We start from the raw sequence: 14669 nt of genomic DNA, 5'->3' as shown, positions 1-14669 counted from the left end.
ACACCTTAACGCACTATTTGCTAAAAATTTACTAAATGGTGACAGGTGTGTGCGAGTAGCTCCATTCAACAGACATTAAAAAAGCCAATGCCACCACACTTAATGGCACTCCTGTAAACGTATTTTTCTTCGCCACTTCCCGCGAAATATAGGGTTGAGGTTGTTCACGTGCTTTGTTAGTCTGTAACTGGAGCCAGAGACAACTTTGCTTCGTACTTCTTTATACTGCGACTAGCTTTTACCCGTGACTTCGTTCGCGCTGGCGGCGGCGGCTCACTTTGCCGTCCTGCCGGCCCATTTGATTGTTTGCAGCAAGCGACAGTGCCCTATGGTGTATAACAGCAGATACTTTTATGGGGAAACTGCCATAACCTTCATTCCACCCGGCGTGTCAAAATGAAAGTTGTATCATAGATCTGCAAAAAAATACAACTGAAAATCGCATCCAATTCCGTGCATTAGTTTTTGTGTGGTGCGCGCGCGCGCACACACACACACACACACACACACACACACACACACACACACACACACACACACGTTCTAAAAATTTTTTCGCTTCGATAGCTGTTGTAAAAAAACATCCTCATATTCAGTTCTCTTAAATATTTCGTACGTACCGACATCTTCAAGTACCAATTTTATAGTTGTTGTTGTTGTTGTTGTTGTTGTTGTTGTGGTCTTAAGTCCTGAGACTGGTTTGATGCAGCTCTCCATGCTACTCTATCCTGTGCAAGCTTCTTCATCTCCCATCTCTTCTGCAACCTACATCCTTCTGAATCTGCTTAGTGTATTCATCTCTTGGTCTCCCTCTACGATTTTTACCCTCCACGCTGCCCTCCAATGCTAAATTTGTCATTCCTTGATGCCTCAAAACATGTCCTACCAACCGATCCCTTCTTCTAGTCAAGTTGTGCCACAAACTTCTCTACTCCCCAATCCTATTCAATACCTCCTCATTAGTTACGTGATCTACCCACCTTATCTCCAGCATTCTTCTGTAGCACCACATTTCGAAAGCTTCTATTTTCTTCTTGTCCAAACTAGTTATCGTCCATGTTTCACATCCATACATGGCTACACTCCATACAAATACTTTCAGAAACGATTTCCTGACACTTACACCTATACTCGATGTTAACAAATTTCTCTTCTTCAGAAACGATTTCCTTGCCATTGCCAATCTACATTTTATATCCTCTCTACTTCGACCATCATCAGTTATTTTGCTCCCCAAATATCAAAACTCCTTTACTACTTTAAGCGTCTCATTTCCTAATCTAATTCTCTCAGCATCACCCGATTTAATTTGACTACATTCCATTATCCTCGTTTTGCTTTTGTTGTACATCTTATACCCTCATTTCAAGACACTGTCCATTCCGTTCAACTGCTCTTCCAAGTCCTTTGCTGTCTCTGACAGAATTACAATGTCATCGGCGAACCTCAAAGTTTTTACTTCTCCATGAATTTTAATACCTACTCCGAATTTTTCTTTTGTTTTCTTTATTGCTTGCTCAATATACGGATTGAATAACATCGGGGAGAGGCTACAACCCTGTCTCACTCCCTTCCCAACCACTGCTTCCCGTTCATGCCCCTCGACTCTTATAACTGCCATCTGGTTTCTGTACAAATTGTAAATAGCCTTTCGCTCCCTGTATTTTACCCCTGCCACCTTCAGAATTTGAACGAGAGTATTCCAGTTAACATTGTCAAAAGCTTTCTCTAAGTCTACAAATGCTAGAAACGTAAGTTTGCCTGTTCTTAATGTTTCCTCTAAGATAAGTCGTAAGGTTAGTATTGCCTCAATTGTTCTAACATTTCTACGGAATCTAAACTGATCTTCCCCAAGGTCTGCTTCTACCAGTTTTTCCATTCGTCTGTAAAGAATTCGCGTTAGTATTTTGCAGCTGTGACTTATTAAACTGATAGTTCGGTAATTTTCACATCTGTCAACACCTGCTTTCTTTGGGATTGGATATATTACATTCTTCTTGAAGTCTGAGGTATTTCGCCTGTCTGATACATCTTGCTCACCAGATGGTAGAGTTTTGTCATGACTGGCTCTCCCAAGGCCATCAGTAGTTCTAATGGAATGTTGTCTAGTCCCGGGGCCTTGTATCGACTCAGGTCTTTCAATGCTCTTTCAAACTCTTCACGCAGTATCTTATCTCCCATTTCGTCTTCATCTGCATCCTCTTCCATTTCCATAATATTGTCCTCAAGTACATCGCCCTTGTATAAACCCTCTATATACTCCTTTCACCTTTCTGCCTTCCCTTCTTTGCTTAGAACTGGGTTGCCATCTGAGCTCTTAATATTCATACAAGTGGTTCTCCTCTCTCCAAAGGTCTCTTTAATTTTCCTGTAGGCAGTATCTATCTTACCCCTAGTGAGACAAGCCTCTACATCCTTACATTTGTCCTCTAGCCATCCCTGCTTAGCAATTTTGCACTTCCTGTCGATCTCATTTTTGAGACGTTTGTATTCCTTTTTGCCTGTTTCATTTACTGCATTTTTATATTTTCTCCTTTCATCAATTAAATTCAATATTTCTTCTGTTACCCAAGGATTTCTATTAGCCCTCGTCTTTTTACCTACTTGATCGTCTGCTGCCTTCACTACTTCATCCCTCAGAGCTACCCATTCTTCTTCTACTGTATCTCTTTCCCCCATTCCTGTTAATTGTTCCCTTATGCTCTCCCTGAAACTCTGTACAACCTCTGGTTTAGTCAGTTTATCCAGGTCCCATCTCCTTAGATTCCCATCTTTTTGCAGTTTCTTCAGTTTCAATCTGCAGTTCATAACCAATAGATTGTGGTCAGAATCCACATCTGCCCCTGGAAATGTCTTACAATTTAAAACCTGGTTCCTAAATCTCTGTCTTACCATTATATAATCTATCTGATACCTTTTAGTATCTCCAGAATTCTTCCAGGTATACAACCTTCTTTTATGATTCTTGAACCAAGTGTTAGCTATGATTAAGTTATGCTCTGTGCAAAATTCTACAAGGCGGCTTCCTCTTTCATTTCTTCCCCCCAATCCATATTCACCCACTATGTTTCCTTCTCTCCCTTTTCCTACTGACTAATTCCAGTTACCCATGACTATTAAATTTTCGTCTCCCTTCACTACCTGAATAATTTCTTTTATCTCGTCATACATTTCATCTATTTCTTCATCATCTGCAGAGCTAGTTGGCATATAAACTTGTACTACTGTAGTAGGCATGGGCTTTGTGTCTATCTTGGCCACAATAATGCGTTCACTATGCTGTTTGTAGTAGCTAACCCGCACTCCTGTTTTTTTATTCATTATTAAACCTACTCCTGCATTACCCCTATTTGATTTTGTATTTATAAGCCTGTAATCACCAGACCAAAAGTCTTGTTCCTCCTACCACCGAACTTCACTAATTCCCACTATATCTAACTTTAACCTATCCATTTCCCTTTTTAAATTTTCTAACCTACCTGCTCGATTAAGGGATCTGACATTCCACGCTCCGATCCGTAGAACGCCAGTTTTCTTTCTCCTGATAACAACGTCCTCTTGAGTAGTCCCCGCCCGGAGATCCGAATGGGGGACTATTTTACCTCCGGAATATTTTACCCAAGAGGACGCCATCATCATTTAATCATACAGTAAAGCTGCATGTCCTCGGGAAAAATACGGCTGTAGTTTCCCCTTGCTTTCAGCCGTTCGCAGTACCAGCACAGCAAGGCCGTTTTGGTTAATGTTATAAGGCCAGATCAGTCAGTCATCCAGACTGTTGCCCCTGCAACTACTGAAAAGGCTGCTGCCCGTCTTCAGGAACCACATGTTTGTCTGGCCTCTCAACAGATACCCCTCCGTTGTGGTTGCACCTACGGTACGGCCATCTGTATCGCTGAGGCACGCAAGCCTCCCCGCCAACGGCAAGGTCCATGGTTCATGGGGGGACAAATTTATTATATGTGTAAATTCACGGTGGAAACCACTGAGCGTATCATTCGAAGTGCACCGGCTTATATGCAGCACAGCTGAACCATTTTCGCTTCCAATGTCTTGAGTAGCCGGGTGGACGTCACTCCCGATAACGACCCTTTGAAAAAATTTAGAGGTACCGTCAAGGGAACACGTCTTTTGAATTGTAAATCTGACACTATTAATGTGAAGTACATATTTAAGAGCTACACCATTCTTCAACGCTGCGGTAATTGCTTTACCAATTAGCTCTGTTCGTACTCCACGCTTTACCACTAAGGTAATGTGTGATGGGATACTGCAACGTGCTTATGCTTAAAACAGATGGTCAAAGCTGCGCAGTATCAAAATTATTGCTCAAATTTTGCCGCAAAATCGATTGCAAGGTTATTCCACCAGTGTCCGGTTTTCCTCTTTAATATATGACTTCAAGTCGATGACGTTCCAGTGTGGTATTAGAAACTCCAAAGTATATACCAGTACTAAGGGTGAACAAATTATGAGCGCTAAATAAATGTCTACTGTGAAACTTGAAACTTCCTGGCAGATTAAAGCTGTGTGCCGGGCCGAGACTCTACCTCGGGACTTTTGCCTTTCACAGGCAAGTGCTCTATCATCTGAGCTACCCAAGCACGACTCATGCCCCGTCCTCACAGCTTTACTTCTGCCATTACCTCGTCTCCACACCTTCCAAACTTTACAGACGCTCTCCTGCGAACCTTGCAGAACTAGCACTCATGAAAGAAAGGAAATTGCGGAGTGTTTCTCTTAAGTTTGGAAGGTAGGAGACGAGGTACTGGCAAAAGTAAAGCTGTGAGGACAGGGCGCGAGTCGTGCTTGGGTAGCTGTTCGTGGAGCACTTGCCCGCGAAAGGCAAAGGTTCCGAGTTCGATTCTCGGTCCGGCACACAGTTTTAATGTGCCAGGAAGTTTCATATCAGCGCACACTCCGCTGCAGAGTGAAAATCCCATTCTGGAAATATCTCCCGTATTCGAAATCAGTAAATAAAAACTAGTGTTTTACGATGTGGCACATGTAGCTGATAACTACATAGTTACATACTGAGTACTACTCCGTCGTAAGGCCAAGAGTGGCCTACCGGGACCATCCGACCGCCGCGTCATCCTCAGCGGAGGATGCAGATAGGAGGGGCGTGGGTCACACATCGCTCTCCCGGTCGTTATGATGGTGTTCTTGACCGAAGCCGCAACCAACATACTGTTTTTATTGTTTAAAGTTCGGAGAGTATATGAACAAACAAAGACCTTACCTTATGCTTCTGTGGTTCCCCCTCTTTTCAGTCAGCAACTTTGAAATCTCTACATAAAAATGGCCACCCACTCACTTATCACTTACTTAGTAAAATAAGTTGACGATCAGCATCCAAGCACCGACTGTTACATGTCTATAGCTCTCGGGACTTGTGTCGACTGCCCTTTTTGAATCGCTGTTGCCAACGTCAACATTCCCACGCTTTTAAATTTCTAATTGTTGTGCTGTGTGGCATTGGTTGCATGCAAGAGATTTGTTGCGTGCACTAAATGTCACCAAGAAACTGTTGCTGGCCATCGAGGTTAGCTTCGACACACAGATTACCCTGTTATTCATTGTGACGCCAGAAACATTATTAATCAGTTGGCAGAATATTACGAACTTAACCAAATGGTGAGATAATTCACCTTTTTCACTAGTCTACTTGCAACAAATAAATGCTATACTTGAAATGACGGTCAGAAAAAATCCTCTAACTTGACAAGTATTCGCGCCCAGGCCCGGGTCCTTCCAGAGCACGGGGCCCGTAGCATTTGCTAACTACTGCTAGTGGCTAATCCGGGGCTGGGTAATCTGCGTGAGTTGGTAGACTATATATAGTAGCCACTGTTCAAAACAAGTACTGATAGTCAAGTTTGCACGACATCGTCTCGACTGTGCTGTGCTGCCACCTTAGAGCGACCCCCAAACTTCAAACACTGTAACTTCCTGATGAAACGTAATTCTTTTGTCTGCATGAGCACATAATTAATTGTTTAATAACAATACACTTGTTTACATTTAATATCATTTTGCAATGTGAGATACGATCACAAATGTATGCTAAATGTTTTCAAAGTCATTTCTACTTTAGTCACTGCGTTTTATTATACAAGGCTTAATTAAATTTCATATTCCATGCCAGAAATACATACCGCATCTGATGACGACCATCTTTGTAATGTGCATTCACGAATTCGTTACTTCCGTTTGAAATGTATATCATAGCAGATGTCTGGTACGAGTCACACGTTGCAGGGGGTTGTCAGTACTGGAATACATACTAAAAGACTTAACAACAGAAACATCTCATCAGTTTGTTTTCTCAGTGCAGTCTTGTGCCCATCCCGGAGATTAAGACTTGTTCTAAGCAGATGTGGCAGAGGTGACCCCTGCCCCGAGTTATTGCAGCTCAAAAATGTGGTGATTCTGTAAAAACAGCCTTTGCCATTCGACCAGGACTAATTTTGTGCGAAAGTAGGCGACAATGCAACCTCATTGTTCTTAGTGGCCTCCGTAGTAAATGTTGGATTGTTTCAGTCTAATCTTTGTTAAGTGATGGCCCAGTGTCTGTGGTTAAGCAGAAGCGTCGGGAAAGACAGGAAAATGAGTGAGCAACATATGAATTACGTCTGCAAAAGTGTTCCCGCCCAACTGCATAACGAAGTGACCTCTCTTGTTCCATTACTTGAAAAGTAGACATCAGTCTGAGAGTTACTTCTGATTTCAGAGCGAAGTTTTGGCCAGAATAAAAATTTCGTCATTGTGTATTCTTTGAATATGCTAGCGCGCAGCTTGAAAAGTCAACAAAAACCTGACAGCATCCCCATGCGAGGTAATTCTTTTTTGCTCAGTGTCGAAATTTCTCCTTAATTTCACATAAGAAACAGAAGCAAGTCATTGAGTACACACACACACACACACACACACACACACACACACATCTTAGACCAATCAGTGTATTATTTACATAGCGACAGCCAAAACTTATGGAGAGGAAGATGATTTGCCGAACTTGCGTAAGACTGAATCTGTCGACAGTAATGGAGAGAACCAGTGAACATTGATCTGATCAGTTCTGTGTATCTTTAATTTAACCTAATCTTTTATTCTGTGACAAATTAGTATATTACGAGATTTATAAAGTGCAATTAACATACTTGTAGAGCCATTCCTTTGTACCTACTGTTCCAAATATTCGGTAGTAAGATTGTGTCTTCGATCACTCAAAACGTTTTTATGAGCGGAAATGGACCGTTCTACATCAACTGAGGTAACTGGGCAGCATTTGAATTTGGGTGCTGCGGTGGCACTTAATTTTTCTGGTAAAAGTTCATCCGTCCCATTAATAAAACTATCAATTTGGAACAAGGGTTCAAAGCCTGGGTTATTGTTTAAAATGTTTTCAAACTTTTCTTTAAGTTTTCTTGGGAATACCTCCGGAAATGAGTAATTCACTAAAATAATTTTATTCATTAACTGAATAGATTCATTCAACGCAAAACTTCGAGTTTCAAGCTTTTTAATACTTGCAGGTATATGGGAAAAATGAGTGTTAATCACAGCAATGTCTTTTTTAATACCAGAATCATTAAGTGTCCTTGCACTGGCAAACTGCCAAAGCCTCTGCACTATTGAAGTCGTTTGCTACCCCTCTATTAGCCTCGAAATGTTCATTGTAAAACAACACAACTCCGACCCACCTACCCCACCGAGTTACCACAAGTTTGGGAGGTAAAGGCACATGTGGTAGTTTTTCTTTGTAGCTCTTGATGCGAGCAGGAGCCTTTAGAAACACTTTCTTCGAAGAAATCGTTTAATTTACATTCGCAAACGTGGCACGTACTTCAGCAAGGCGATGTATTCCATGAGCAAAGCACGTCACATGAATCAAATTGGGATAAAATACTCGGAGGTCTTTGCCTGCTTTGATCATTTATGGAGCAACATCTGAAATAAACACAGACACCTTTTTATCTGCAGAAGATTCTGAAAATATTTTTCTAATATTCTCATTCACAAATCTGGCAATCGTAGAATGATTTACTTTTTCAAGTTCTTTGCAGGCCGCTAAATAGGAAGAAGGAGTCTCTTCTTGTAAAGCATCAACAATTAAATTTTCAATGCAACGGCCAAAAGTGTGTATAGTTTCGTCAACTGAAATTCAGATAATTCTGTTCTCGAGTTGATTGCGTATTTCTTCCAGAACATTTACGTACATTGTCGGTATGTAATTTTCACGCAATGCTGATTCGTCTAGTATATTTTGATTTAAGAAATATTTGCGCGGGAAGCCTTTGAGGACAGGGTTTGTAAGTTTGTGAAGAGGTATATTGCTTGCAATGAATGCTTCATGTAGATCCATGTTAAACCAACTTTTTTGGTTACTTTAAATGCGAACATTTTACAAATGTGACAGTATACATCTGCTGGGTTACGACAGCGAAAGGAACCTGTGACCATTGGAGGCAGTGCCACAAATTCCTTCAAAAAATTGTAACACCACACACACAAATGTCATACTAACTAATGTAAAACCACCCGATGATGGAGGTTTAAAACTTTGAAACGCGTCGTGGAAATAAATAGAACGGTGACTGGTAACAGTAAACGTGTTTCATTTTTTGGTTACCTTTGGACAAATCCTTGCTACCGCAACTTGCAGTTGCCAGAACTTGTAGTCGTGGTCCTGCATTCCTTGACGTACTGGTCTATTTGAAACTTTTTTTGCACGAAACGTTTTTTTTCGCAAACTCGACAATATAAAACAATTCGGTCGTATATAAATGTTCCAGGATGGTCAGCTATTCACGAAAAGACATTCCTTTTTTCGGGCGACATGACGTACAACACTTTACACACTACACGTCGTAAACACGTTCAACTGTGTACAAGTAAATAAGTTAAACAAACTATGGACTTGCCACTAAAGCCTTGCGTAGGGCGACGCGTACAGTGTGACAGCGGAGGGGATTAACCGGGGGCGTGGGTGCTGGAGCATTGACTCTTGTCTGCCTGTGCCTGTTCCTCTTCTACATGGTGTTACAAAAAGGTACCGGCAGACTTTCAGGAAACATTCCTCACACACAAATAAAGAAAAGATGTTACGTGGACATGTGTCCGGAAACGCTTAATTTCCATGTTAGAGCTCAGTTTCGTCAGTATGTACTGTACTTCCTCGATTCAAATTGTAAATTTTCACAGTCAACACGTGTGGGCTGACGAGAATCCGCGTGCAATTGTGCAATCACGTCATCAACACAGATTTTCTGTGAACGTTTGGGCAGGCATTTTTAGTGATGTCTTGATTGGACCCCATGTTCTTCCACCTACGCTCAATGGAGCGCATTATCATGATTTCATACGGGATACTCTACCTGTGCTGTGTGCGTTCCTGTACGCATGTATTAAACACTACAGTTAAAACTGGACTCTTATGAGCATCTAGGCACGTAAATATGGAAACCAAAACCATTCTCCTGAAAACAAAAATACTTCATACAATGTCCTCTTCGACATTGTCCTGTGCTCGAAATACTTAACCGATCAATGAGTAATAAGTAAGAACCTTCAATTTTCCATACTTTTTAAATATTGTTCCCAAAATTTTAGAATTGTGAAGAGAAGAAACGTTGTTTAATCCCGATACCGGAGGAAATTATTTTCAGGTTAATTACCATAACTGTCGTATTTCGTTTCTGCTACTAAATTTGTCGCCAGTATAGTGCTTAATTGTTTCTTCCATTTTTTTGGAACAATTTATTTGTTCATTTCTTTGTTTTAGCTTGCCACGTGACAACGAAAACAGTCTCGCCACCTTCGTATCTGCAAATATCTTTCAGACGAAAAATCGACTTGTGATAAATGTTTACACATGTTAAGGCGGCTACACACGGAACTGCATGCTTGACAAGAACGCTTGCGCAAGCATGCACAAATCCGCTCGCCACAATACGGCTCAAGAATGCTTGTACAAGCAGCAGTGCATTTAGGCTGGAAAACGTCGATCTCAGACGACGATGCGTTGGCTGTGGCGGCCCTTTTGCTTGTATTAAAGTAAGCACAAGACACTCCAACTGTGCAGACTGACTTAAATCTGATTAATGCTTTCAAAAGCCTCCTTATAGTTGGTGCACGATTGCACAAGCATGCATAATCGAAATTCGATCAAGCATAAAGCTTTTTGTACAATCCTGATGCTTGAGCAAATTAATTCCCACAAATTCTCACGCATGCAGGCGTGTGCAGCCGCGTTTAAGTACACTGCTGGCCATTAAAATTGCCACACCACGAAGATGACGCGCTACAGTCTTGAAATTTAACCGACAGGAAGAAGATGCTGTGATATACAAATGATAAGCTTTTCAGAGCGTTGACACAAGGTAGGCGCCGGTGGCGACACCTACAGCGTGCTGACATGACGAAAGTTTCCAACCGATTGCTCATACACAAACAGCAATTGACCGGCGTTGCCAGGTGAAACGTTGTTGTGACGCCTCGAGTAAAGAGGAGAAATGCGAATCATCACGTTTCCGCCTTTGATAAAGGTCGGATTGTAGCCTATCGCGATTGCGGTTTATCGTATCGCGACATTGCTGCTCGCGTTGGTCGAGATCCAATGACTGTTAGCAGAATATGGAATCGGTGGATTCAGGAGGGTAATACAGAACGCCGTGCTGGATCCCAACGGCCTCGTATCACTAACAGTCGAGATGACAGGCATCTTATCCGCATGGCTGTAACGGATCGTGCAGCCACGTCTCGATCCCTGAGTCAACAGATGGGGACGTTTGCAAGACAACAACCATCTGCACGAACAGATCGACGACCTTTGCAGCAGCATGAACTATCAGCTCGGAGACAATGGCTGTGGTTACCCTTGACGCTGAATCACAGACAGGAGCGCCTGCGATGGTGTACTTAACGACGAACCTGGGTGCACGAATGGCAAAACGTAATTTTTTCAGATGACTCCAGGTTCTATTTATAACATCATGATGGTCACATCCGTGTTTGGCGACATCGCAGTGAACGCACATTGGAATCGTGTATTCGTCATCGCCATACTGGCGTATCACCCGGCGTCATGGTATGGGGTGCCATTGGTTACACGTCTCGGTAACCTCTTGTTCGCATTGACGGCACTTCGAACAATGGACGTTACATTTCAAATGTGTTACGACCCGTGGCTCTACCCTTCATTCGATCTCTGCGAAACCCTACATTTCAGCAGGATAATGCACGACCACATGTTGCAGGTGCTGACGGGCATTTCTGTATACAGAAAATGTTCGACCGCTGCCCTGATCAGCACATTCTCCAGATCTCTCACCAATTGAAAACGTCTGGTTAATGGTGGCCAAGCAACTGGCTCGTCACAATATGCCAGTCACTACTCTTGATGAACTGTGGTATGGTGTTGAAGCTGCATGGGCAGCTGTACCTGTACACGCCATCCAAGCTCTGTTTGACTCAATGCCCAGGCATGTTAAGGCCGTTATTACCGGCAGAGGTGGTTGTTCTGGGTACTATTTTCTCAGGATCTATGCACCCAAATTGCGTGAAAATGTAATCACTTGTCAGTTCTAGTATAATATATTTGTCCAATGAATACCTGTTTATCATCTGCATTTCTTCTTGGTGTAGCAATTTTTATGGCCAATAGTGTACATTTAATAATCGTTCGCCACTGAAAATGTTAATTAAAAAAAAACAAGATCGTGATGAGCTACGATATCAAAGTCTTGGCTTGTCTGACTCGAGCTACTCGTAGTGGATTTCTGTACAAGCGTTATACCATTCCTAACTATCAAAAATGTAAGAGCATCGCTCCAGTACTGCTGTACAGCTAAGTACACACTTATATACAAAATCGAGCGATTGTCTATAGACATTGTAGAGACACTGCCAATAGACGTGTAACTAGACAATGCATATAGATCGGCAAGAGACTATCGCGTGTACACACTTGAATGCCTTGTTAATCGATGTTTGCTAAATATGACTGACCTTGCTGAGATCGTGCCTTGTGCAGTGACGATAATGAATGGGGAAAGAAATCGAAAGAGCTCTGCGATAATCAACTTCATCTATACTCCGTTCATCATAAGAATACACCTGATGTAAAAATTACAACATGTATTCTTCCGCGTTTGCTTGAATCTCATTGGATATCGTTTCACGTGGAGCGGACACCAGGGTCCAGTACAGTCAAGTACGATCATAAGTAGACCTTTTATGCACTGTTACACGCACATAGGCTGAGCGATAATGCACGACAACAGCTTTACCGGCGCATTTGACTTGGACAGCACAGGCTAGCCAGCCGGTCCAACCAACCGGCAATGATGTAATGATGTGACCAGTTGCAGAGAAACAATACAGCTTCGAATGTCAGTTAATTTTTAAAGAGAATGAAATAATATTCGACAAAACTCCAGCACTACCGCACGCTTCTTAGGTGACCAGACGGAAATCGAAAAATGCCTCTCGTTCTCACCGAACATAGTATTCTAATTACAAACACGCGTGATGAAAATTCCTAACTTAAAAATGGAGTAATTTTTCGGAGCGAGCTAAGTGTGATAGAAAAGTATAGTTGTAGAGATTTCACCGTATTGTTAAATACTGAAGCCACTGACGGTATTAATTACAGTCAGCCATCTGGTAATCTCTTAGCTCCTTCCTTATCCGAATCCGAGAAATATATTTCAGTTCTGGAACTGTCATCTGCTTCGTTGATAACGAGTCCTTGAGCAACAGAATCCACGAAGCCACTCAGACACCGCATTTTCTCCTGTTGTTTTATGAGGAGCCGTTCTATATCCCCCCCCAGCGTTCGGTAGTGACATGTGAAAAAGCTGTGTGCTTTAGTTCCAGTACGTCTGGCTGCTTAAGTCTAGTTATTCCGCGCGACAAATCCCTCAACTTAGCTCCTCATCAGTTCTGTTGGGTTCATATTGTGATGGTACAGCGGCAAATGTAAAAATGCAGCATTTGTATGGTGTACTCGATGCTGTGAAAAAGATTGTTTTTCATGTTTCTACGTCACTTACCACTCTGGTTCGTGTGCGACTACATCTGTAGTGTAAAACAATGGACATAGTCCGAATAAACAGTATTTGATTTTTCATCTTTGTCTTAAAAAAGTAAATTCTTATGTTTTCTTAATTTAAGCAACCTTTGATAACAATCTTTCCTAAAATTTCGATAATTAAGAATTTATATTTGAACTGAATTCAGGAATTTTGCGTGTATGTCATTACAAACAAGAAGTCGTGCATTTTTCAAAAAAAAAAAAAAAAAAAAAATGATACTGAATTCTACAATTGAGATGTAGGTATTTTCAGTTGAACGAAAATTTAAAAAAATATGCTCAAGGCGAAGTTCGAATCAGCGGTTCATAAAACGTGCCAGTTCATCAATCATTACGTTATCGATTACGCTACACGTCCTACGCACGGCGAAATTCTGCTGTATCCAACACAGCCTCTGAAAACTTCAAAACCGATATTTTCTGTAAATGTATGAAAAACCTTAAGAACAATGTTTTTGTCGGAACTTTTTAACTGCGTTCGGTTCGCGTGTTTTGCTACTGAGCAGGAAACAACCTCCGCCATTTTCACACTGCATATTAACAGCCGAAAATCAGAGGACAACAGTATACAAACTGTGACTGTAAAACTACATAGCTAAAGCCTGATTAAGAAAACCGTTGATGACTGTTAATACATTAAAATATCTTAAAGCTTTAATTAACATAACTTAATAATAAGATGACTAATACATGAGTAGGACCTACCTCCAAGAGCAGAACAACACCAGCATACCTCTGCTACGGCATCTGAGTAATCATTGCGTTTGTATTTGCTCACATCAGGTTAATTCTTGCGATTAACAGAGTGTAGCTGCGATTTTTGTAATGTCTATTGGCAGTTACTAACATCCTACAAACATGATACTGCCTGAAGATCTTCACCATTTTCTTCGTCAGCAACATTTTTATTACGTGTTGTTTAAGAATACTAAAAACAAAAATAATAAAAAAGATGAAGAGTTTTGCACGATGCACAGAGAATCAACTGTGGACCACATTTGCCAAGTCCATGTTACGAAATGTTGCACAACATTGTACAAGAATTGTCTCATGTCTCCCATTTCAAACGTAAGTCAAAAGTCCTGCGATGTTGTTGCAGAAACGTGATTTCGGATGAGAAACGTCTCTCAGTTGCCGATAGACTGTCTAGAAACAATAATCGCTCGACTTTGTGCACTAGTGTGAACAAGGCATACGACGAGGTTCGCGAATGAGCTTAAGTGTTCTAAATGTGACAGTGAGAAACTGTCTTCTTTTGTTAACTAAACTGCTGCATAATGTGAGAAGAAAAGTAACATAGAAGCATTTTCGTGCGAAATGACTTAATTACAAGCCGATAACTAGCAAGTTATTGAAGATCTAAACGCACAAGTTTTTGTTTGATTCACTATGGTTCTTATTATGTGCACTATATTAATTTGATTTATTAGTTCTGTAATTTAAAAAAAAAAAATGGTGGACTCATATGGAGCAATAAACATAGTGGTCCATATTAGTGCAATATTATCCTGTAGTTTAATTATTATGTTTTATTTCACATTAAACTAATCTGAGTGAGACAGTTTCGACG

This window comes from Schistocerca serialis, chromosome 10, assembly GCF_023864345.2.
Source record: "Schistocerca serialis cubense isolate TAMUIC-IGC-003099 chromosome 10, iqSchSeri2.2, whole genome shotgun sequence".
NCBI classification, from domain to species: Eukaryota; Metazoa; Arthropoda; class Insecta; order Orthoptera; family Acrididae; genus Schistocerca; species Schistocerca serialis.
This window is presented reverse-complemented; position numbering follows the sequence as displayed.